The sequence below is a fragment of the Triticum urartu genome, chromosome 2 (genome assembly GCF_003073215.2).
Source record: "Triticum urartu cultivar G1812 chromosome 2, Tu2.1, whole genome shotgun sequence".
Classification (NCBI taxonomy): domain Eukaryota; kingdom Viridiplantae; phylum Streptophyta; class Magnoliopsida; order Poales; family Poaceae; genus Triticum; species Triticum urartu.
Genome location: NC_053023.1, coordinates 291,163,996 through 291,190,544, shown reverse-complemented (window position 1 = coordinate 291,190,544; position 26,549 = coordinate 291,163,996). Strand labels below are relative to the sequence as shown.

Genomic DNA, 26,549 nt, shown 5'->3' with positions numbered 1-26,549 from the left:
TGATGCGGCAAAGTAGAGATAAGTATTTCCCTCAGTTTGAGAACCATGGTAACAATCCAGTAGGAGACAACGCACAAATCACCTAGTACTTGCACAAAAAATCAAACAACTTGCACCCAACGTGATGACGGGGTTGTCAATCCCATCATGGTAACTTGCAAAAGTGAGATCTGATAGAGATAGATGAAACTAAATAAAAGGTAAAGTAAATATTTTTGGTTTATAGATCGGAATGTAAAAGATTGCAAAATAGTAGATCGGAAACTTATACGATGGAAAATAGACCCGGGGGGCATAGGTTTCACTAGAGGCTTCTCCCATGATAGCAAATAATATGGTGGGTGAACAAATTACTAATAAGAAATTGATAAAAAAGCGCAAAGTTATGATGATATCTAAGGCAATGATCATGAATATAGGCAACACGTATGTGTCAAGTAGACCGAAACAATTCTGCATCTACTACTATTACTCCACACATTGACCGACTCATTCCTGCATCTAGAGTATTAACTTCATGAAGAATAGAGTAATGCATTCAGTAAGATGACATGATGTAGAGGAATAAACTCAAGCAATACGATGTAAAACCCATCTTTTTATCCTCGATGGCAACAATACAATACATGCCTTGCTTCCCCTACTATCACTGGGAAAGGACACCAGAAGATTGAACCCAAAGCTAAGCACTTCTCCCATTGCAAGAAAAACAATTCTAGTTGGCCAAACCAAACCGATAATTCGAAGAGAATTACAAAGATACCAAATCATGTATAAAAGAATTCAAAAAAGATTCAAATAATATTCATAGATAAGCTGATCATAAATCCACAATTCATTGGATCTCGACAAACACACCGTAAAAGAAGATTACATCAGATAGATCTCCAAGAACATCGAGGAGAACATGGTATTGAGAATCAAAGAGAGAGAATAAGCCATCTAGCAACTAGCTATGGACCCATAGGTCTGTGGTAAACTACTCATGCTTCATCGGAAGGGCAATAGAGTTAATGTAGAAGCCCTGTATGATTGAGTCCCCCTCCGGTAGGATGCCGAAAAAGGTCCCTAGATGGGATCTCATGGGTACAAAAGGTTGCAGCGGTGGAAAAGTATTTTCATGGATACTGTTGGTGGTTTGGGAATATATGTGAATATAGAGGCGAAGGAATTAGGTCAGGGGAGTCACAGGGGGCCCACAAGACAGGGGGTGTGCCCTCCACCCTTGTGGCTGCCTCGTGGCTCCTTCGACTTGATCTCTAAGTCTCCTGGTGTCTTCTGGTCCAAGAAAAATCATCGCGAAGGTTTCATTTTGTTTGGACTCTGTTTGGTATTCCTTTTTTGCGAAACTCTAAAACAAGGAAAAAACAGAAACTAGCATTGGGCTCTAGGTTAATAGGTTAGTCCCAAAAATAATGTAAAATAGCATATTAATGCATATAAAACATCCAAAACAGATAATATAATAGCATGGAACAATAAAAAAATTATATATACGCTGGAGAAGTATCAAGCATCCCCAAGCTTAATTCCTGCTCGTCCCCGAGTAGGTAAATGATAAAAACAGAATTTTTGATGTGGAATGCTACCTAACATATTTATCCATGTAATTTTTCTTTATTGTGGCATGAATGTTCAGATCCATAAGAATCAAAACAAAAGTTTAATATTGACATAAAAACGATAATACTTCAAGCATACTAACAAGGCAATTATGTCTTCTTAAAATAACATTGCCAAAGAAAGCTTATCCCTACAAAATCGTATAGTCTGGCTATGCTCCATCTTCATCACACAAAATATTCAAATCATGCACAACCCCGATTAAAAGCCAAGAAATTGTTTCATACTTCTGATGTTCTCAAACTTTTTAAACTTTCATGCAATACATGAGCGTGAGCCATGGACATAGCACTATAGGTGGAATAGAATATGGTGGTTGTGGAGAAGACAAAAAGAAGGAGATAGTCTCACATCAACTAGGCGTATCAACGGGCTATGGAGATGCCCATCAATAGATATCAATGTGAGTGAGTAGGTATTGCCAGGCAATGGATGCACTAGAGCTATAAGTTTATGGAAGCTCAAAAGAAAACTAAGTGGGTGTGCATCCAACATGCTTACCCATGAAGACCTAGGGCAATTTGAGGAAGCCCATCATTGGAATATACAAGCCAAGTTCTATAATGAAAAATTCCCACTAGCATATGAAAGTGACAACATAGGGGACTCTCTATCATGAAGATCATGGTGCTACTTTGAAGCACAAGTGTGGAAAAAGGATAGTAACATTGCCCCTTCTCTCCTTTTCTCTCATTTCTTTTCTTTTGTTTGGGCCTTCTCTTTTTTTATTTCGGCCTTATCTCTCCCTTTTTTATTTCCTTGCATGGGACAATGCTCTAATAATGAAGATCATCACACTTTTATTTACTTACAAGTCAAAATTACATCTCAATACTTACAATGAAATATGACTTTATATGAATGCCTCTCTCGGTGTACCGGGATGTGCAATGAATCAAGAGTGACATGTATGAAATAATTATGAACGGTGGCTTTGCCACAAATACGGTGTCAACTACATGATCATGCAAAGCAATATGACAATGATGGAACGTGTCATAATAAACAGAATAGTGGAAAGTTGCATGGCAATATATCTCGGAATGGCTATGGAAATGCCATAATAGGTAGGTATGGTGGCTGTTTTGAGGAAGGTATATGGTGGGTGTATGGTACCGGCGAAAATTGTGTGGTACTAGAGACGCTAGCCATCGTGGAAGGGTGAGAGTGCGTATAATCCATGGACTCAACATTAGTCATAAAGAACTCACATACTTATTGCAAAAATCTATTACTTATCGAAACGAAGTACTACGCGCATGCTCCTAGGGGGATAGATTGGTAGGAAAAGACCATCGCTCGTCCCCGACCGCCACTCATAAGGAAGACAATCAAAAAATACCTCATGCTCCAACTTCATTACATAACGGTTCATCATACGTGCATGCTACGAGTATCACAAACCTTAACACAAGTATTTCTCAAATTCAAAATTACTCACTAGTAGGACTCTAATATCACCATCTTTATATCTCAAAACGATCATAAGGAACCAAACTTGTCATAGTATTCAATGCACTTTCTATGAAAGTTTTTATTATATCCCTCTTGGATGCCTATCATATTAGGAGTAAATTTATAAGCAAAGCAAATTACCATACTGTTTAAAGACACAAAATAATATAAGTTAAGCATGAGAGTTCAATAATTTCTATAAAAAAAACCACTGCCGTGCTCTAATAAGATATAAGTGAAGTACTAGAGCAAAATTTCCTAACTCAAAAGATATAAGTGAAGCACATAGATCACGATTCATGCATGTCCCTCTCAAAAGGTATTTACGACAAGGATGATTGTGGCAAACTAAAAAGCAAAGACTCATATCGTACAGAAATCTCCAAGCAAAACACATATCATGTGGTGAATACAAATATAGCCTCAAGTAAAGTTACCGATAGACGAAGACGAAAGTCGGGATGCCTTCCAGGGCATCCCCAAGCTTAGGCTCTTGGTTGTCCTTGAATATTACCTTGGGGTGCCTTGGGCATCCCCAAGCTTAGGCTCTTGCCACTTCTTATTCCATAGTCCATCTAATCCTGACCCAAAACTTGAAAACTTCACAACACAAAACTCAACAGAAAATCTTGTAAGCTCCTTTAGTATAAGAAAATAAATCACCACGTTTGGTACTATTGTGAACTCATTCTTTATTTATACTAGTTTAATATCTACTGTATTCCAACTTTTCCATGGTTCGTACCCCGATACTTCCCATAGGTTCATCTAAATAAGCAAACAACACATAGAAAACATGATCTATTAAAAACAGAACAATCTGTAGTAGTCTGTAACTCTCGAATACTTCTGTAAAATTAGGCCAACCTAAGAAATAGTTCTGTAATACAGCCCCGTGGCTCCTCCGACTTGATCTCCAGGTTTCCTGGGTGTCTTCTGGTCCAAGAACACTCATCGTGAAGGTTTCATTCCGTTTGGACTCCGTTTGGTATTCCTTTTCTGCGGAACTCTAAAACAATGAAAAAAATAGAAACTGGCACTGGGATCTAGGTTAATAGGTTAGTCCCAAAAACAATATAAAATAGCATATTAATGCATATAAAACATCTAAAACAGATAATATAATAGCATGGAATAATAAAAAATTATAGATACGTTGGAGACGTATTAGTGCGCCAATTGGCATGGTAAGTACTCGACCACACCTTCCACATCGATCTTCGAGTGCTACCACTGAGCGCATATGACGGTGTTCTAGGAATCAACTGACACTCAGCCCGTAGCACCATGTTGTGTCACTCACTGGTGCGCGTCGGTCCTAAACAAACAGTTTTTTTACCCCTTTCCGTGATGGCATTTGGAACCGTCGCCAAGTGAGTGTGGGCGATAGGGGGGTCCTTCCCACACGACCTAGAAACCATTGGGGATAGAGAGCCTTGATGCATACAGTTGTCCCTATATAACCATTTCCGATATCTCGAATATCCCAAATGCTTCATCCTGGCCACTCGTTTGTGCTCACATTGACATCGCAGTCGGAGTTTTGTGGTTCTGCCTAAAACCATGCAGATTCCAAGCATGGCAGTTTTCTAGGCAGATTCTAGGCACGGGAGATTTATGATGCCAGGCACATCCCAAACAGTTCATGATTATAAACCATGTATGATAGGTAGACAATTACACACATTTAGTTTTCCCGCACCGTATGTGATAGTGTCTGACATCACATGCGCTTTGCAAATGGCAACTTTGTGCATGCTTGCACACGTTTCCTCTCTGTGAACCGTCTCGGATTATTGTGTATATCGCAAATGTTTGTGTTTTACCAACTGTGTGTGCCGTAATGACCTGCACAACGTAATTTCGCCCTAATTTAATTACTGCTATTTAAAACTGTACCTAATTTAAACTTGAAAGTAGGCTATAGCTTTATTGATATCCATCAGGTTCAAACAACCAATGCATTATTCGATTCACAGGTACATATGTTTAAGAATTACAGAAGCACCAAATAAAGAATGATGTACCAGGGTTCTATACTTGTACTATTATAGATGGTAAATAAAGAGGCGACAGACATTCCAGTTGCTGAACAAGGGGAAGAGGAATGGCCCTATTGTGCTCTCCTGGATGCAGAAGGCATGCATGACTCTAGTCCAACCCCTTGTGATGGCCGGCCGCCAATCATGTAGTTTGAGAGGTAATCTTGAGTAAACTGCTTCAGGATCCACTGCAAAAGAAAAAATATTAAGATATTGTCATCTAACACAACTCATTACGGGCAGTAAAAAGAAGGCTACAAGGTTCTTACTTACCATCCTGCAGTTCACTATTGTCTTGCATAAAGTGTAAACAAATAGTTCCATTGGCATCTTTTGACCCATTTTAGTAACAATCTTTATCAGTTTCATTGCTTGATGCTGGTTCATGAATATCTCATTGCCCCATGCGCAGAAAGGGTGAAGTGTGGATCTTTGGCAATAATATATGTACCTAAAAGCACCAAGTTAATATTAGAAGCTAAACAACAATTGAAAAATGATGTAGTTAAACATTCCATCCATCCCATTATATAAGATTTTAGTACATGTATATTTAGACATCATCAGAACATTAAGGTAACACTCTTCCTTGTTGCTATGTAGCCTGGGATTGCATATGTAGTTATTCAGTACAATGCATGTTGCTAAACAGCAATTGAAAAACGAAAAGGCATGTGAACTGCAATATCCTTAAGAGCAACCAAATATCGTAATTCATAGTGGTATTGTTGAACTGTTATTGATGAAATTGAACTGCACAACAAATAGTTGCACATATAGAGCATCACATTGTGAAGAACTGAAATAAACAAGTCATAAGGACATCTCTAGGTGATCCTTAAAAATTAAAGCACTAAAACCCTTAGTGGATATATATACTCCAACAATTTTTGGCCTTTTCTAGTCGATCCCCTAAACTTAAGGTTGTAAACTTCAATTTGATCAAGTTCCAAGCAGGTTCAACCGAAAGTAGCATGCATTCAAACATAAACATAGATAGTTTTGCATGACCGAACATAAAACATAAATTTAAACTAAGCTAAACTACTTTCGGTCGAAGTAGAGGTCGAGCCAATCCTTCCTCGTCCTGGGGGCCCACCTCGACGCCCTCCATGCCACCGTTGCCGCCGCCTTCGACCTCGTCATCAGAGGAGTGTGCGATAACCTCGCCGCCCTCCATGCCGCCGTCCTCACCGCCTTCGACCTCGTCATCGGAGGAGAGCGTGATAACCTCGCCACCCTCGGCACCGGCAAAGATCGCCCGCTCCGCTGCCATGAGCTCCGGGTGCTGCCAGCAGAGCTCTTGCATGTAGGCCTCGTCGGCAGCCTCGGCCTTGAGACGCTCCCACGCCTCGCGCTCCTCCCGCGCCATAGCGGAGCGCACCACCCCTGGCTTTGGCGGAACGAGGTGGACCGGACGTGTGCCGAAAGGGAAATTGAGCCTAGCCGCCACGCCAATGTAGCGGACCTACCAGCGGTCGTACTCCATGGCCGCGAGCTCGGCCGTGTGGAAGCTACCGAGCCACCGGCGGGTGTGGGTTTCTCGATCTGTAATCTCGGCGACCCACGTCCCCCACCGCCGCTGCCGGACCCTGTGGTAGGACTTCGTCGGCTGCCAGGTTCGGGGAAGGACAGGGAAGTCCTCGAACCGGCGTAGGGGCGCGGCGGCGGGCGGATCAGGGGACCGGCGACGGCGGATCGGGCCCGCGGAAGGCGACGGGGACAGCTCGGCGGCCACCTTGCCGGCGTCGGGCGAAAAGGCCGCGATAAACCTCTTTTTGGCCATTGGCTACTCGAGCTCCCCGGCACATAGGCAGAGGTTGAGGATGGAGGCGCCGACGATGGCGACTACCTACCAATGGTTTTGAGGATTGTGTGTGTCTGTGTGAGCGGAGGTTGTGTTTGAGGAAATACTGCGGCAACTGAAAATTTTACTAGGCGGGAGTAACAAGGCGGGGATACTAAAAATTTGGATCAAGGGCGAGCAGATATTTTTGAGATTGCGAGGGATGCAGAGGCGGGAGTAAAATGCCGGGGCTACTGAAAATTTGAATAAAGGGACTGAAGCAGAGAGGGATGCACATGCGGGAGTTTTAGGGAGCGAGCTAGTGTGCTTGACACGCCGGCTGTGGACTATAGCCGACACACCTTCTTGCGTAAGCCATAGGCGTACTATACACCGACGGTGCTCCAAGATATTTTGTGCTAGATCTCACACGGTTGGTGAGAATAAACTGTGTGGGATCTACTTGATTTGAATTACAAAATGGGGTCACATCGGCAATGGACAGTGTTTGAATTGCTAGACCTTTTATCTGTAGTGAACATGCAACTATATGTGTGCCGTAAAAGAATTGGAATTATTCAGGGTTCGTTTGGACATTTCATACATTAAACTGGTATTCTTGCCATTTCAGGTTGACAATTCAAAATTAAACTACATGCACATGCTCCGGTGCATACAAATTGGTTGAAAAATCAAATCTGTGTCCTTCATTGCATGCTTAGGTCCCATGGAAGAAATGGGAATGAATTTTTCGGTGTTCGCTTGGCCTTTTTTATATATTAACTGGGTTTTCTACGCATTTTATGTGCATAATTCAAATTTGAACTACAAGCACATGCTCCAATGCACTAAAGTTGGTTGAAAAATCACATGTATGTCCTTGGGTGAATTTCTAGGTCCCATGCAAGAGATGGGAATGAATTTCAAACACCAGGGCACTATTGATTGCTGGCAAAACGTTGAGATACGTGGTTTTTAAATTCCAGTAAATCCAAAACTCATCTGAAATTCATGAAACTTGGCATGCTATCATGGAGCGGCATCAACATGCCGTGGTGAAAATTTTGTCCCATTTGGGGTAGGTTTGGGTATAAGCTTCTCACAAACCAGAGCTTCTCACAACAAGCATGATGGTTTCTATAGGGAACGTACCACCTTTGGGGACGAGACGATAACCGTTGCCTCTTATTGCTTTCAAAAAAATTTCTAGTCTCAACAACAGGAGTGTTGTGTTCAATCTTGGAATTTTTCGGGGTTCGTTTGGCCTTTTTTATACATTAACTGTGTTTTCTAGGCACTTTATCTGCATAATTGATTTGAACTACAAGCACATGCTCCAATGCACCAAAGTTGGTTGAAAAATCCCATGTGTGTCCTTGGGTGAATTTCTAGGTCCCATGCAAGAGATGGGAATGAAGTTCAAACACCATGGCACTGTTGATTGCCGGCAAAATGTTCAGATGCCTGGTTTTTAAATTCTATTAAATCCAAAACTCATCTGAAATTCATGAAACTTGGCATGCTATCATGGAGCGGCATCAACATGCCGTGGTGAAATTTTTGTCCCATTGGGGGAAGGTTTGGATATAAGCTTCTCACAAACCAGAGCTTATCAAAACAAGCATGATGGTTTCGGTAGGGAATGTCCCACCTTTGGGGACAAAATGATATCCATTGCCTCTTATTGCTTTCAAATATTTTCTAGTGTCAACATAGAACAATAGGAGTGTTGTATCAAGTTTTGTGATTTTTCGGGGTTTGTTTGGACATTTTTATGCATTAACTGGTTTTTCTAGGCATTTTATGTGCATAATTCAAATTTGAACTACAAGCACATGCTCCAATGCACTAAGGTTGGTTGAAAAATCTAATATCTGTCCTTGGGTGAATTTCTTGGTCCCATGCAAGAGATGGGAATGAAATTCAAACACCAGGCACTGTTGATTAGCGAGAAAACATTGAGATGCCTGGTTATTTAATTCTAGTAAATCCAAAACTCGTCTGAAATTCATGAAACTTGGCATGCTATCATGGAGCGGCATCAACATGCCGTGTTAAAAAATTTGTCCCATTTGGGGCAGGTTCGAGTATATGCTTCTCACAAACCAGAGCTTCTCACAACAAGCATAATGGTTTCGGTTGTAGCGACCAGACCTCAAACGGTCCAATCTCTGTGCTCAGGTGTCATCCCTGGATCAGTAATGCTGACACCACACAGTACTTGAAGGATTTATAATAGAGTAGCAATCACACACTTATTACATCGAGTGTCTCAAAAGAGAACTTATTACAATAAATATGGCTTAAGGCCATCTAATAACGATAATAGCGGAAGGCTTGGAAGATAAGTGAGTCCATCAACTCCAACGGCATCACTGAGTATAGAAGCCCGACCTAAAAAGCACCTTACTCGTCGTCTGAAAAGTCTGCAACATAAACGTTGCAGCCCGAAACGGGTCAGGACATGGAATAAGCTGACAATGTAACACATAGAGAGCAATGAAGGAATAAGACTATACTATATGCATATTTGGCTGGTGGAAAGCTCCATGGTTACGGTTTTCCATAAAGCCAATTTTCCCCTACTGCAAAGGAATAAATTTTATTTACCTATCATGGTGGTTGTTAAACATTGAGAGTGTAGACACCCTCTCAATCCCAATTAAGCATCATCATTAAAACCCAACAAAATTATTTAGAGTAACATGATGAGATTCACATGATAATCCAAGTACTAGATACTCAAGCTGTCCATAACCGGGGACACGGCTAACCATGATTAGTTTATACACTCTGTAGAGGTTTGCGCACTTTTCCCCATAAGACTCGATCTCCTCCGCTGGGATTCTCGCACTACATGGTGTTTGAGAAACGGATGACCGAGACATAGTCTTTCAGAAGCGCTAGCACCTTACGATCGGGTAGACCGTTACACCTACTTTCCCCTACATCTTCTAGTCTACCACTGTAAGAGTTCGCACGACTTAATCAACTATGCTAGAGCCCATAGTAGCTTGTGGCTGCACACGGAAGTTTCGAGTATGAATAACCTCATGATCCCTTTGAGCCTGGGTGGCGGTCCAAAAGAAAAACAGGCAATCGCTAGAATACCCAGGTGCCTCAATCCACCCAGATATGTATTTAAGTTGCCACCTTAGATAAACCATTAATTCAACAATCTCACATCTGTCATGGATACACTCACCCAATCCATGTCTACTAGCATAGCATGGCATAATAAGGAAACGTAGAAGTAACTCCCAAAGGTTTGATAATAAGACAGGTGATAGGTACTACCTCATCTACTTCCCAAACCCACAATTTAATTAGATCATAATCATGCAATGTGTGAGGATTGATCTAATGCAATAAACACTGGGTAGTAGGATGTATGATCAAAGTGTTACTTGCCTTGCTGATGATCCGCAAAACCTAGCAATTCGAAGTAACAAGCGGCGCACTCCGAGTACGCTATCGCAAACAAACAAGCATACAATAAGTACTCAACTAATGCACAGGTAAAACTCAAATAAGAGATCTAACCAGAAAGTTCAACTTAAGAACTCCGGTTGGCAAAAAGAACCAAATCGAACGAAGCAACGAAAGTCAAACGGCAAAAGAAACAAGCTTCGTTTACTATTCTGGATCTAGGTCAAATTTTACAGAGGCAAAAACTTATTTGAGTTGGTTAAACGGAGAGAGGGTTTTGAGACAAAACTCCAGGCGCTTGAATCGCCTGATTCCGATAAACGAGCGAAAAGTTATACTAGAACGAAAATCGAATCAGAAATCACGATCAGAAAAATCGCGGAATAAATCCGAGAAAAAGAAAAACGACGAACAGATTAACGAACGAACATTCGTTATCTGGATCTAAACAATGAACGCGTTCTTTAAAACGAATGAACGAAACGCTCGCTAAATAAACTAAACCGAACCGAAGAAAATAAAAAAACAGATCTAGGTTTTCGAAAAAAAACCGATCGGTTTTCTTCGCGAAAACCGAGGCAACAACGGCTACCTCGGGCGGCTTCGGCAAATGATGGCGGGGCGGCGCGGCACCGGTGCGGCGGCGCGCGCGGATCGAGGCGGCGGTGGCACGCGGATCGAGGCAACTAGGGTTTCTGCAGGGGCTGCGGCTCCGGTCGGGCCCTCGTGGCTATAAAAAGGCCAGGCGGGCCAGGTGTCCTGGTCGGACACGGCCCGGTTAGGTCGGTTCGACTTTAAAGAAAACTTACGCTCAGAAAAAAAACAAAAGGAATAAACGGACTCCAAAAATCCCGAAATAAATTTTCCCCGGCTTCTAAAATCAAGCCGCACAGGATGAAAATTTATTTGGGGCCTAAATGCAATTTTGAAAAACGTGCATTTTTCGTAAATTCAAATAAAATAGCAAATAAATTCAAAATAAAATCTTATTTGATTTTTTTTATTAAATCCTCAATATTTCTTTATTTTGGGAAAGTCATTTTATTCCCTCTCTCATATTTTGATAATAGAAATAATTGAAGATAAAATAAATAAAATCAAATGATCCTATTTTCAAAATTTGAGAAAACTCAAATATGAAAATAACTAATCCCCAACTCTCTCTGAGGGTCCTTGAGTCACGTAGAATTTCTAGGATCAACCAAAATGCAATAAAATATGATATGCAATGATTATCTAGTGTATAGCATCCCAAATTAAAAATTTGGGATGTTACAAACCTACCCCCCTTAAGATGAAGCTCACCCTCGAGATTCGGGTTGGCTAGAAAATAGGTGAGGGTGGTCCTTCAACAATTCTTCCTCTCGTTCCCAGGTGGGTTCATCCTCCGTGTGGTGGCTCCACTGAACTTTGCAGAACTTGATAACCTTGCTGCGGGTGGCTCGACTGGCATACTGAAGAATCTTGACTGGTTTCTCCTCATAGGTCCAATCACCGTCCAACTGAATCGCTTCCAGCGGCACTGTATCTCTCAGCGGTATATCAGCCATCTCTGCATGGCACTTCTTCAAATGGGAAACGTGGAATACATCATGAACTCCTGACAATCCTTCAGGCAATTCCAACTTGTAGGCTACTTCTCCCATATGCTCCAAAACTTTGTATGGTCCTACAAAACGTGGCGCTAACTTTCCCTTAACTCCAAGGCGCTTAACTCCTCGAAGTGGAGATACTCGAAGATAAACTCGGTCTCCGACTTCGTAAACTGTCTCCTTGCGTTTTGAATCTGCGTAGCTCTTCTGCCTGGATTGGGCTACCTTGAGCCTATGGCGAATCAATTTCACCTTCTGTTCAGACTCCTTAATCAGATCCGGTCCAAACAACTGTCGGTCTCCAACTTCATCCCATGAAAATGGTGTTCTGCACCTTCTTCCGTACAAAGCTTCAAAAGGGGCCATCTTCAAACTGGATTGATAACTGTTGTTGTAAGAGAACTCTGCGTATGGCAAATTCTTGTTCCAACTAGACCCGTAATCTAGCGCACAAGCTCTCAGCATATCCTCCAAAATCTGATTGACTCTCTCGGTCTGTGTATCTATCTATAGATGGAAGGTTGTACTGAACTCTAGCCTGGTACCCAAAGTTTCGTGCAACTGATTCCAGAATTCTGAGGTAAATTGGGTTCCTGATACAATGCTCCATGGAACTCCATGCAGACACACGATCCTAGTCATGTATATGTTTGCTAACTTGGCACTGGTATAGGTAGTCTTCACTGGGATGAAATGAGCTACCTTTGTCAAACGATCGACTACAACCCAAATCGAGTCATAGCCTGAACGAGTTCTGGGCAATCCTATGATAAAATACATGCCTAACTTATCCCACTTCCATTCGAGTATTGGCAATGGCTGTAGCAATCCTGCTGGCTTCTGATGCTCTGCCTTTACTCTCTGACATACATCACAAACTGCTACATACTCCGCAATATGCTTCTTCATTCCGGTCCACCAGAAAGTATCCTTCAAATCGAAATACATCTTGGTATTTCTTTGGTGAATCAAATATGGTGAATCATGGGCCTCCTGCAGAATCAACTTCCTGATCTCCGGGTCGTTGGGCACATAAACACGGTCTTCAAACCATAAGGTATCGTGCTCATCCTCACGAAATCCTTTAGCTTTTCCTTTGCTCATTTTCTCCTTAATAGAAGCGATCTCCTTGTCAGTCCTTTGGGCTTCTCTGATCTTATCCATCAAAGTGGACTGAATCTCCAATGCTGCTACATAGCCTCTCGGGACTATCTCCAAACATAGCTTACGAAGATTTTCGGCTATCTCCATTGGTAAATCTCCCGACATTAGGGTGTTGACATGGCTCTTATGGCTCAGCGCATCGGCTACTACGTTAGCCTTTCCGGGGTGATAATGCAATCTCATATCATAATCCTTGATGAGCTCCAACCATCTCCTTTGCCTGAGATTCAACTCCTTCTGCGTGAAAATATACTTCAAACTCTTGTGATCTGTGTACACCTCACAATGGTTTCCAATGAGAAAATGTCTGCATGTCTTCAATGCATGCACTACGGCTACTAACTCCAAATCATGCGTGGCATAATTTAACTCATGAGGCTTAAGCTGTCGTGAGGCATATGAAACAACTCTTCCTTCCTGCATAAGCACTACTCCAAGTCCTCAACGTGAAGCGTCGCAATACACCTCATAATCCTTGGTCTGATCTGGCAAAATCAACACTGGTGATGTAACCAAACGTTTCTTCAACTCCTGGAAACTGGCCTCATGTTCCTCGGTCCATATGAACTTGGTATCCTTCTTCAACAACTCCGTCATAGGCTTTGCAATCTTCGAGAAATTTTCAGTGAATCTCCGATAGTATCCTGCAAGTCCAAGAAAACTCCGGATCTCTCCAACTGTTGTTGGCGCTTCCCAATTTGTTACAGTGTCAACTTTAGTGGGATCTACTGCTATACCCTCTCCGGATATAACGTGTCTGAGAAATCCAACTTCCTTCAACCAAAACTCACATTTGCTAAACTTGGCATATAACTGATGTTCTTTGAGCTTACCATGTACCAAACGCAAATGCTCCTTATTCTCCTCTTCATTCTTTGAGTAAACCAGGATATCATCAGTGAACACTACGACGAACTTATCCAAAAACTCCATAAACACTTTGTTCATCACGTTCATAAAATATGCAGGTGCGTTAGTCAGACCAAATGACATAACGGTATACTCGTACAACCCATACCTGGTGGTAAAAGCCGTCTTAGGTATATCCTGTTCTCGAATCTTCAACTGATGGTATCCTGATCGCACATCGATCTTGGAAAATACCTTAGCTCATTGCAATCGATCAAACAGATCATTCATCATCGGTAGTGGGTACTTGTTCTTGATGGTTACTTCATTCAATCCTCGATAATCAACAACCATCCTTAACGATCCATCCTTCTTCTCCACTAGAAGTACTGGTGATCCCCAAGGCAAAGAACTTGGGCGGATATAACCTTTATCCAATAACTCCTTAATCTGCTTCTTAATCTCTTCCAAATCCTTTGCGGGCATCCTATATGGTCTCTTAAATATTGGCCCTGTGCCTGGCAAAAGCTCAATCAAAAACTCAATATCTCTATCCGGTGGCATGCCTGGCAACTCCTCTGGAAATACATCAGGGAAATCCTTTAATACTGGTACTTCCTCCTGCACAACTCCGGTTAACGAATTTACTTGAGTCCTTTTTGGCACATGTCGGGATACATACTTGATCCTTCTCCCTTCCGGGGTCGTAAGCAAAATTGACTTACTGGTGCAATCGATGTTTCCTCCATACATCATAAGCCAATCCATACCCAGAATTACATCCAAACCTTGTGATTCCAAAATGATTAAATCCGAGGGAAACACATGCCTGCCTATACTCAATGGCACTTGAAAACATCCCTTACTAGCCATATACTCCGCTCCTGGTGAGCTTACTAACATAGGTGTTCTAAGAACTTTGGTGGGCAGGTTATACTTATCCACAAATCCCCTTGATATGTATGAATGCGATGCACCGGTATTGAAAAGAATGAGTGCAGTAAATGACTTAACCAAAAACTTACCGATTACTGCATCCGGCTTCTCTTCAACCTCCTCCACGTTAACATGGTTCACTTGTCCCATATTAAAAGGGTTCGGCTTCTTCCAAGAGCTTCCATTGCCATTTCCATTCTGGGATTCAGGACATTCATTGGCATAATGTCTGGTCTTCTGGCACTTAAAGGAAGTGACTTGGCTCAGGTCTCTCTTGGCTGGGGTTGATGGGTTGGTACGATTCTGGCCGTTGCTTCCTCCATTCCCATTACCATTCTTGGTGCCATTGTGATTGTGCGTGGTACCTCCTCCATGGGTATGCTGAAAATGTCCTCCTGGTCTAGGGGTAAAACGTGGCTTCTGCTGAGCTCCAGAATTGTACTTCCCTTGTCCATACTTCCTCTTGTGGTTTTCAATTTGCTGCTGCTTGCCTTCAATCATGAGAGCATGATCTACCAACTCCTGGTAGTTGTTGAAGGTTGCTACCATCAACTACATGCTCAACTCATCATTCAGTCCTTCCAGAAACTTCTCTTGCTTAGCTGCATCCGTAGCAACGTCATCTGGGGCATAACATGCTAGCTTACTAAAGTCCTCCACATACTGGCCAACTGTCCGTCCTCCTTGGCGCAAGTTGTGAAACTCTCGCTTCTTCATGGCCATAGCTCCTGTTGAAACATGGGCAGTACGGAAAGCCTGTTGGAACTGGTCCCATGTGACAGTGTCGATAGGGAAAGTGGCGGTGAAACTCTCCCACCATGATGTTGTGGGTCCTTCAAGTTGATGTGCGGCAAACTTCACCTTTTCCGCATCTGTGCATCCCGCCATGGTCAAATCCCTTGTTGTCTTGCAGAGCCAATCATCTGCTACTATAGGCTCAGTGCTACTGGAAAAACCGGCGGATTCAACCTAAGGAAACGGGCTAAGTGATCAACAGGTGGTGGTGGTGGTGGGTTGTTGTTGTTGTTCCCCTAATTCTGATTCTGGACTAGCAACTGCATCAATGTGTTCTGCTGCTGGATCAACTGGGTGAGCTCCGGTGGGAAGGTAAATCCGGGGTCACGTCTCGGAGGCATCTGAGGGTTTAGAAAAGATGGGATTTAAGAATAGAGAGGGGTCTAGATAGAAAACACTACCCATATGCACATGAGGCAAAAGCAAACAATTCCCTTCATTCAATCAAGCAAGGGCATATAATCGACCTAACTATCACAAAAGTGCTCGGACTCCTGGCTTTACACTTTATGCTTCCGGCTCGTATGTTGTGTGGAATTGTGAGCGGATAACAATTTCACACAGGAAACAGCTATGACCATGATTACGCCAAGCTATTTAGGTGAGACTATAGAATACTCAAGCTTGCATGCCTGCAGGTCGACTCTAGAGGATCCGAGTCGGTGTCGTCGATGATGATGTAGTCTTCCAGGCGAATCCCCTTGGGTTCTTCTTCTTCTTCTACTGGTGTAGGGCCTCCCATAAATATTCCAATCTTCTTGATCAGATCGTCATTCTTCTCCACTAATACTTCGATTTCCTCTTCATAATCTTGACGTGTAGCCTTGAGTTCTTCCTCCAGTTACTTGATTCTTGTCCTTGCCTTCTTCAGATCTATCATGTCGGCGCACATCTGGTTCTCCTAACGTCGAATGTGCCGGTTTAACTCCTGGATAAAAGCTGCAACTGATCTATCCTTCCCGGTGCTGATCATCTCCCAGTGCTCATCTCGGCGCCCACAAATCTGGTAGATAGTATCCTTGAGACCATTGCGGTAAACTTCTCCAATGCGTCCCATGGCGATGTGAGCTGCCATGCTCTTTCCTAGACTCCAGGTTGGTCCATCAAAGAAAAACTCTATGGGCTTAGTGACTGGCATGAACGTCCTTCCTGGAACTTGAACTTGAATCATCCAGTGCTCTTCTTCAGGTAAAGTGGCGTTGTAGGTTCCGGTGAAGCTTGGTACTCCTATGTTCAGATATCTAGTGACTTCCTTCGAGTGACGTCCAAAGGGTGTATGTTCATCCGGTTGCATGAACTTGTTCCTTGCATCCGCCATCCTAAAAGAGTAGAAAAGATGAGAAGTCAGAATGAGAAGAGTGAGTAGTGATCTAGGGCTTTAGCTTAGTGGTCGTATCCTACAGTCAGCGTGTGCTCTAATACCATCTTGTAGCGACCAGACCTCAAACGGTCCAATCTCTGTGCTCAGGTGTCATCCCTGGATCAGTAATGCTGACACCACACAGTACTTGAAGGATTTATAACAGAGTAGCAATCACACACTTATTACATCGAGTGTCTCAAAAGAGAACTTATTACAATAAATATGGCTTAAGGCCATCTAATAACGATAACAACGGAAGGCTTGGAAGATAAGTGAGTCCATCAACTCCAACGGCATCACTGAGTATAGAACCACGACCTAAAAAGCACCTTACTCGTCATCTGAAAAGTCTACAACATAAACATTGCATCCCGAAACGGGTCAGCACATGGAATATGCTGGCAATGTAACACATAGAGAGCAATGAAGGAATAAGACTATACTATATGCATATTTGGCTGGTGGAAAGCTCTATGGTTACAGTTTTGCATAAGGCCAATTTTTCCCTACTGCAAAGGAATAAATTTTATTTAACTATCATGGTGGTTGTTAAACATTGAGAGTGTATACACCCTCTCAATCCCAATTAAGCATCATCATTAAAACGCAACAAAATTATTTAGAGTAACATGATGAGATTCACATGATAATTCAAGTACTAGATACTCAAGATGTCCATAACTGGGGACACAGCTAACCATGATTAGTTTATACACTCTGCAGAGGTTTGCGCACTTTTCCCCACAAGACTCGATCTCCTTCGCTGGGATTCTCACACTACATGGTGTTTGAGAAACGGATGACCGAAACATAGTCTTTCAGAAGCGCTAGCACCTTACGATCGGGTAGACTGTTACACCTACTTTCCCCTGCATCTGCTAGTCTACCACTGTAAGAGTTCGCACGACTTAATCAACTATGCTAGAGCCCATAGTAGCTTGTGGCTGCACACGGAAGTTTCTAGTATGAATAATCTCATGATCCCTTTGAGCCTGGGTGGCGGTCCAAAAGAAAAAGAGGCAATCGCTGGAATACCCAGGTGCCTCAATCCACCCAGATGTGTATTAAAGTTGCCACCTTAGATAAACCATTAATTTAACAATCTCACATCTGTCATGGATACACTCACCCAATCCACGTCTACTAGCATAGCATGGCATAATAAGCAAACGTAGAAGTAACTCCCAAAGGTTTGATAATAAGACAGGTGATAGGTATTACCTCATCTACTTCCCAAACCCACAATTTAATTAGATCGTAATCATGCAATGTGTGAGGATTGATCTAATGCAATAAAAACTAGGTAGTAGGATGTATGATCAAAGTGTTACTTGCCTTACTGATGATCCGCAAAACCTAGCGATTCGAAGTAACAAGCGGCGCACTCCGGGTACTCTATCACAAACAAACAAGCATACAATAAGTACTCAACTAATGCACAGGTAAAACTCAAATAAGATATCTAACCAGAAAGTTCAACTTAAGAACTCCGGTTGGCAAAAAGAACCAAATCGAACGAAGCAACGAAAGACAAACGGCAAAAGAAACCAGCTTCTTTTAGTATTCTGGATCTAGGTCAAATTTTACAGAGGCAAAAAACTTGTTTGAGTTGGTTAAACGGAGAGAGGGTTTCGAGACGAAACTCCAGGTGCTTGAATCGCCTGATTCTGATAAACGAGCGAAAAGTTATACTAGAACGAAAATCGGATCAGAAATCACGACCAGGAAAATCGCGGAATAAATCCGAGAAAAAGAAAAATGACGAACAGATTAATGAACGAACGTTCGTTATCTGGATCTAAACGATGAACGCATTCGTTAAAACGAACGAACGAGCGAACGCTCGCTAAATAAACTAAACTAGAAAAATAAACCGAACCGTAGAAAATAAAAAAACGGATCTAGGTTTTCAAAAACACCGATCGGTTTTCTTCATGAAAACCGAGGCAGCGACGTCTACCTCGGGCGGCTCCGGCGAACGATGGCGGGGCGGGGCGACTCCGGTGCGGCGGCGGCATGCGGGGATCGAGGCGGCGGCGGCGCACGGATCGAGGCGGCTAGGGTTTCGGCTGGAGCTGCGGCTCCGGTCGGGCCCTCGCGGCTATAAAAAGGCCGGCCGGGCCAGGTGTCATGGTCGGACATGACCCGGTTAGGTCGGTTCAACTTTTAAAAAAAATTACACTAAAAAAACAAAAGGAATACTAAACGGACTCCAAAAATCTCGAAATATATTTTCCCCGACTTCTAAAATCAAGCCGCACATGATGAACATTTATTTGGGGCGTAAATGCAATTTTGAAAACATGCATTTTTCCTAAATTCAAATAAAATAGCAAATAAATACAAAATAAAATCTTATTTGATTTTTTATTAAATACTCAATTCTTTATTTTGGGAAAGTCATTTTATTCCCTCTCTCATATTTTGATAATAGAAATAATTGAAGATAAAATAAATCAAATCAAATGATCCTATTTTCAAAATTTGAGAAAACTCAAATATGAAAATAACGAAATCCCCAACTCTCTTCGAGGGTCCTTGACTCGCATAGAATTTCTAGGATCAACCGAAATGCAATAAAATATGATATGCAATGATGATCTAGTGTATAACATTCCAAATTGAAAATTTGGGATGTTACATCGGTAGGGAACGTCCCACCTTTGGGGACGAAACGATATCCATTGCCTCTTATTGCTTTCAAAAATTTTCTCATGTCAACATTGAACAACAGGAGTGTTGTGTCAATTTTTGGGATTTTTCGGGGTTCGTTTGGACATTTTTATGCATTAACTGAGTTGTCAATGCATTTATGTGCATAATTCAAATTTGAACTACATGCACATGCTCTAGTGCATATAAATTGGTTGAAAAATCAAATGCGTGTCCTTGGGTGCATGTTTAGGTCCCATGCAAGAAATGAGAATGAATTTTAAACACCAGGGCACCGTTGATTGCCGGCAAAACATTGAGATGCCTCATTTTTAAATTCTAGTAAATCCAAAACTCATCTGAAATTCATGAAACTTGGCATGCTTTCATGGAGGGGCATCAACATGCCATGGTAATTTTTTTGTCTCGTTTGGGACAGGTTTGGGTATATGCTTCTCACAAACCAGAGCTTCTCACAACAAGCATCATGGTTTCGGTAGGGCACGTCCCACTTTTGGGGACGAAATGATATCCACTACATCTTATTGCTTCCAAAAAATTTCTCTTGTCAATATAGAACAACAGGAGTTTTCTGTCCATTTTTTTGATTTTTCGGGGTTCTTTTGGACATTTTTATCCATTAACTAAGTTTTCAATGCATTATGTGCATAATTCAAATTTGAACTACATGCACATGCTCCAGTGCATATAAATTGGTTGAAAAAACAAATTTGTGTCCTTGGGTGCATGCCTAGGTCCCATGTAATAAATGGGAGTGAATTTCAAACACCAGGGCACCGTTGATTGCCGACAAAACATTGAGATGCCTGGTTTTTAAATTCTAGTAAATCCAAAACTCGTCTGAAATTCATGAAACTTGGCATGCTATCATGGAATGGTGCCCGACATGATCTGGTATTTTTCGTGTCCATTTTGAGAGAAGGCGCACTCGCATAATGACAGCCAACAAAGGCATTTTGAAAAAATAGCTGCCACTTAATATCTGAAACGTTTATATAATTCAAAACGTGTGCGTTTTGTTAACCATTCACATGACGCCATGTGTCTTGGTTTTAATGGTTGTAGGAGGTGTCGTCCAGACAACTGCTTGACCTTGACTGAACGGGAGGCATGCGAAGGCAGTCCGGTGCACAAGCTGACCGAGAGGCATGCAAGCTGTCCTCCAATGCGCAGGCTCACCGGGAAGCATGGTTGCTTTAGACTGCGCAGGCTCACTGGGAAGCTAGCCCTTTGACTTCCATGGCCACCCGCCTTCCTCTCCATTAATGGCGCCCGAGCCGCTATTTAATATGGGCGGCCTTACTATTTGCCTCCCATTCCCCTCCCCCCACAGACCTCCACCGCCATGGCGCAGAATGATCATCTTCCACTAGTCTTCAAGTTTGGTGAAGTCGACTCCAAGCTGGAGGAGATAGAAAATAAGGAGGAATGGGGCCTCATGGACATTTCCCAGAACGAGCTGGCCGCGGCGGTTACTGCCCCCGCTCCAGTCAACTCCCATCCACGCGCCAGCGCCAGCGACCATGCCCGTCTCATTGACAGGCTATTCACTAAGCACCATCACAGAGCTGGAAGTCGCGTGCATCAGCGAGGTCTCTGCGGACCCGCGTGAGCTCATGTACATGCTAGCGCCAGCGCCCGTGCCCGTGCGCGCACCTCCAGCCACCGTGCCACCGGCCCCCGTGCGTTTGGCTACATCCGCCGCGCCCCTCCACCCACCGCGGCGCTGGTCCCCGTGCGTTTGGCTGCAGCCGCCGCACCCGTGCCCGTGCCCGTGCCCGTGCGCCCCCCCTCAGCGGCATGGGACGATGCCGTCGACTACTACCTCTCAGTGGCACCAGTTTCCATCCTCCCACGCCCCGCTCGTCAATCGCGCGACGACATGATGTTTGATTTACAAGTGAAGAAATTTTATGCTGCCTTGAAGACTTCAACAACGGCGTCCTGAAGGACGACAATGACAACAACGTCGCGGCACTCCGCCTCCACCGCCGCCGGAAATAGTCTTTTTGGGGTTTAATATTGTATCTCGAATTCTCGATCATATGAATATAAATTCGTAGTGTGATTGAATGAAAGATATGGTTTGAACGAACTTGCATTTCTCTCTCTTAATGTACAGACTTATCAAACGATTTTCTTTTGAAAAAAAACGTCAATGGTTTTTAAATATAAAACACTCATTGCAAACGTTTTAGTTAGAACACCCGTACACAAACCGACAGCTTCCCCAGGAAGCCAAGGGAAAATGTGCCGAGCAGGATTTCTGCATCCCTTCAACACAGACGGTTGTTTTGCATGACCCGTGTGCAACCACATACAAACAATTGTGTAAGATTTGCATATCTGTCATTTTGGGTATGTTGCCATTTCTCAAACTAGAAAGATTAAAATTTGTTTATCTAGTAACATTGCCATTTGTCAACCTTGTAACACTCCGATTTGTCAAAATATGCAGCTACAAATCACTAGCACTATCTATTTTTTGCAACTAAAATCACTAGCACTATTCATATGGACACCACTAGCAGGCGTGAGTTCACGGATGCATATACAAATGTACCATTGATTACATACAACAAGTCATCAACCCACAATGATAACGAGGATACACGTTGGATTATCGATCATTTCCATCAAAACATTCTAGTAAAGTTTTTCTCACACAACAAATAACAAAGCGATGAAATGAACTTCATCTCAACCACTCGTCGGCATTGGAAACGCTTGCTTTGAACCAGAAGTGATTCTCTAGAAAGGGCCAACTACTGTCAATCTCGAGACCAATGCAGGACTGATCATCCAGGCTGAAGTAGCCTGTTTCAATACCCATATTGGGACGGTAGGGAAGCATAGTAATGTACGAGGTATAGATACAGTTGCTTCTCATAAATGGTAGTAACGTTGTGTCAACAGCAGCTGGATCTCCTTCCACCATCATTGGATAGTTTTGTCCAAGGAAGAGCGAGTTTCCTCCAAGACTTTAAATACTGAACTAGGGAGAAGGTGTTGGTGCTAGTACACCAGTATCCATCCTGAATACCCTGCAACAAATGTTGGAATAGGTACGGAGAGTGTGACCATACGAGACAACACCTGCTTCCTTAGTAACATCAGCAGTGCCCCGTATACAACCAAGAAGAGGTGATCCATCAGAATAAGTTGCCAGGCGCCACTGAGTATATGGGTCCTGCTCGTCCTCATGCTCGTGAATAAAAGTTTCAAGTATTGGTGGTGGAATGTTCACAGGACCTTGGAAACACAAGAAGGTTAATTAATTAGTAAAAGGAAACTAGCTAACCCGCATGCATGTGGATGAAACAATTATAATTATGGTGGAAGACAAACGTACCGAAAGCATGATGATTCCATGCAAAAACAATGCCATGAGTGGTGGAAGCAAACACAAGACCCTCGTATTGAATTGCATCACAGTACTCATCCGTGTATAGAAACTGATTTTTGAGCAATATCCATCGAGGCATGGAGGTAAGGAAGGCAACAAGCTTGTCGAAGATAGCAACAACTTCATAGTTCGTGTAATCCCAAGAGCGATTGGGAACCATGATCGTATTTGAACTCGCATAGACCATCTGTGTGCTCAACCACTGGGCAGTCTGAGATTTTTGGAAGTGGAACCCGGTGACGAGTGTACCCACTCACAGTTGTACCCAATATAAACAACCCAATCTTCATTTGCGCCTGCACAAGCCTTGCCCTCAAGCGATGGCATCTTAACATCACACGTATCATTATCAAGCGGCATCGACTTGCACAAGGCGAGGCTTCCTCATCCCCGCGCCAGTCAACAGGGTCACGGCGAACAAGATAGGGAGATCAAACCGCTCCTGGACCCTTGGGTCCCTTGTAATGATGTTATTAGTTGAGTCGAGAATGGTCTTGAACGAACCTGCCATGCTAGCCGAGGTGATGATGTCGCACCGATCAATGAGTTCCTCCACCATGTCATCATTCAGATCGGGGCAAGAATAACATGCTCGTTTCCGGCTTGTTCCCTCCATGGAGAAGACGATCAAACAATGGCAGAAGGCAGGGTGAAGGCAAATGGAGGAGGAAGAAGAGCTAGTGTGTGACAACAGTTCCAAATCGAGAGGGAAAGGTGAAGAGTCGGTGGACAATTGCCACAGTACACGAAGAGGCGCCTGGGGAGTGAATAGTTTCCACAGAGGTCACACACTAATGATAAGGGCTGAGTGAACCGCATACAATCTCATCGCACAACACACACGTCTTGTTAAGTTGAACCGTTTCTATACTCTTGTGTCAACACAAATAGTTCATCCGAGTGAAACACATGCCAAAGATCCCACACAGTTTGATCTGCCTGACTGGAGGTAAACCGGTCTTATGTAGCCGGGTTGACTCCTTGAAGATTAGAACCCATGAAGATGTAAAGATGCTGGCGATTTACGAAGGGCCCAAAGGCAGGTTACAGTCTGTAAATGTAAACCGGCCTAGTCATGTAACTTGTATAGTAAGATAGAAAGAGAGAGGCCGAACCGGAAACGTTTATAATCCGGCTTCGGGACACTGTAGCCCGGCGGGCATCAACCTATGTATATAAAGGGACGACCGGCCGCGGTTTAGAGAGAGACAACAACAACTCGAGAGCCAGACAAAGCGGATTCACTCCCTGGCCTTCGAAACCCTAGCAATACCAATCCCAACTAGACGTAGGCTTTTACCTTCATCGAAGGGGCCAAACTAGTATAAACTCCCGTGTCCCCTTGTCCGGTTTAACCCCTTTAAGCTAACCCGTTGCGATGGCTCCACAACTAAGTCCTTTCACGAGGACATCTGCCGTGACAAACCCACGACAGTTGGCGCCCATCGTGGGACTATCGCACGATGGTTTTGAGGTCTTGAAGGGTAGCTTCGATGGACTCAAGGGATACGCTGTGGGCCGGATGATGAAGAGTCGCCACGGCAAGCTCTACATCGATAACGCAGGATGGGGTCCCGAGGCCGGTTCAATCGAATACGGGTACCGGGTCCCCTTTGGTGGGATTCACGTCTTCATCGGCAAGATCAGCGAACCGGCCCCCGAGACGGACATCTACACCGACATCATCGAAACGGCTCGGCGTGGAAGTTCTTCGCCGGTTCAGCCCGAGGCAAGGCATGTCTTCGTAGGTGTCATCCATGGATCGGGGTACGAGGACGGACCGGTGTCCGATGGGGAAACCGTAGTCTGCTCTGATGATGAGTCTTTTGGAGAAACCGAATCGCTTTACCAGTTGCAGGACGGCCGGATTGAGGGAGGATCCGAGGGCAACAGTATTCCGGATACCCCCGGTCTGCCAAACCGGGCTGCCATCTTCATGGCCGGCACACAATCGGCGCATCATTCATCTACTGCCGCAGCAATGCTCTTCGGTTCAGCGACGGCCACACCAGCAGGGGCAGGAAGCTCGGCGCCACCTCCGGCCCAAGTCTTGTCTGATTTGTTCGACGCTCTGGCAACACTGATGTCCACGGAGGTAGACGCAGCAGCCAAGGATCAGCACGATGCAGAGATTGTAAAGCTGAAAGATTAGATAGCCCAGGCTAAAGCGGACCTGGCAGCAGAGAATGCCAGGATGGCTACGGAGCGGGCCGAGTTGGAAGCACAGGCTTACCGGATTAGACTGGATCATAATGCTTCAAAGGAAGTCATGAGAAGAAGGTACCGATCATGTCTCCCATTGGTTTATGAGCTTCAGAATCTTTTCAACATGCCAGGCGCAGGAGCTGGTGACCAGCCCACGCTAAACTGGGTGGGGGCGCCGGGAGCAGGAGCGTCAGTTCAGCCGTGCACGACGGACCTGCCTCGCCAGAACAACGTTGTACCATCAACGCCGCCCGAGCATTATTCCAACCCGTTGGACAACATTGTGGCCGCCGCTTCACGCCTGACAGCCCTCCCAACCGACAGCGAGTCACCAGTTGCAGTGGAAGTGCATCGGGCCAGGGATCTCCTTCAGACAGCACTAAATCAACAGCAAGCATATTCACACAGCCGTGAGAGGATTCATTCCACTCCCCGTCCAAGCCGGAGTTATAGCAGACACGTGGAGGACGAACCGGCCGTGTCCAGTAGTGCACGTCACTGAAATTCTCCATGAGGGAACAACCCGGCTGGGGGAGGTGCTAATGCGCAAGATGTTTTGGACCATGGCCGGGCACGTCGAGAGGCCGAGTTGACAGCTCGACATGGAGTACGACAGCATACTCCAGTTCACCCCACCACCTCCGTGGAGCCAGGGGCAATGTTAAGTTCCTTAGGGGTACCGTGTTTAACTCCCGCTTTGCGTAATGTGCGACCACCCAAGGATTTCAAGGGACCCCATAAGGTACCAAATTACACCGCCGATTTGCAGCCAGAGGCGTTGGTGGAGAGCTATGAGATGGCACTGGAGATGTTAGATGTGGATGAGGCGGTGTGTGCTAATTCACCATGATGTTGGAAGGAACAACTCGCACTTGGTTGAAGAGCTTGCCGACCAACTCTATTGGATCATGGGTCGAACTAAAGCATCGGTTTATCTAGAACTTCAAGGATACGTGTAAGCAGTTGATGTCAATTGTAGATCTGGCCGCTTGTGTCCAAGAGGAAGGGGAGTCCATGACCCATTGGGTCAAACGGGTCTCGGCGATTTTGCATTCATCAGATCGTATCAATGCAGACACCGCAGTGTTAACGTTAGAAGACAATTGCCGTTTCAAACCGCTGAAACAGAAGTTGGGAAGGCTCAAACATCACTGCAACGACATGTCCACACTCATGGCTGCTTTGGTTAAATATGCCGATTCAGATAATACCAAGGATCCGGATTCAGAGG

At 43.9% G+C, this 26,549-nt stretch overlaps 1 pseudogene; it reads left to right on the top strand.

Annotated features, from left to right (window-relative positions):
• The window catches only part of LOC125536308, a 107,330-nt pseudogene that overhangs the window by 65,377 nt on the left and 15,404 nt on the right, over positions 1-26,549 (top strand).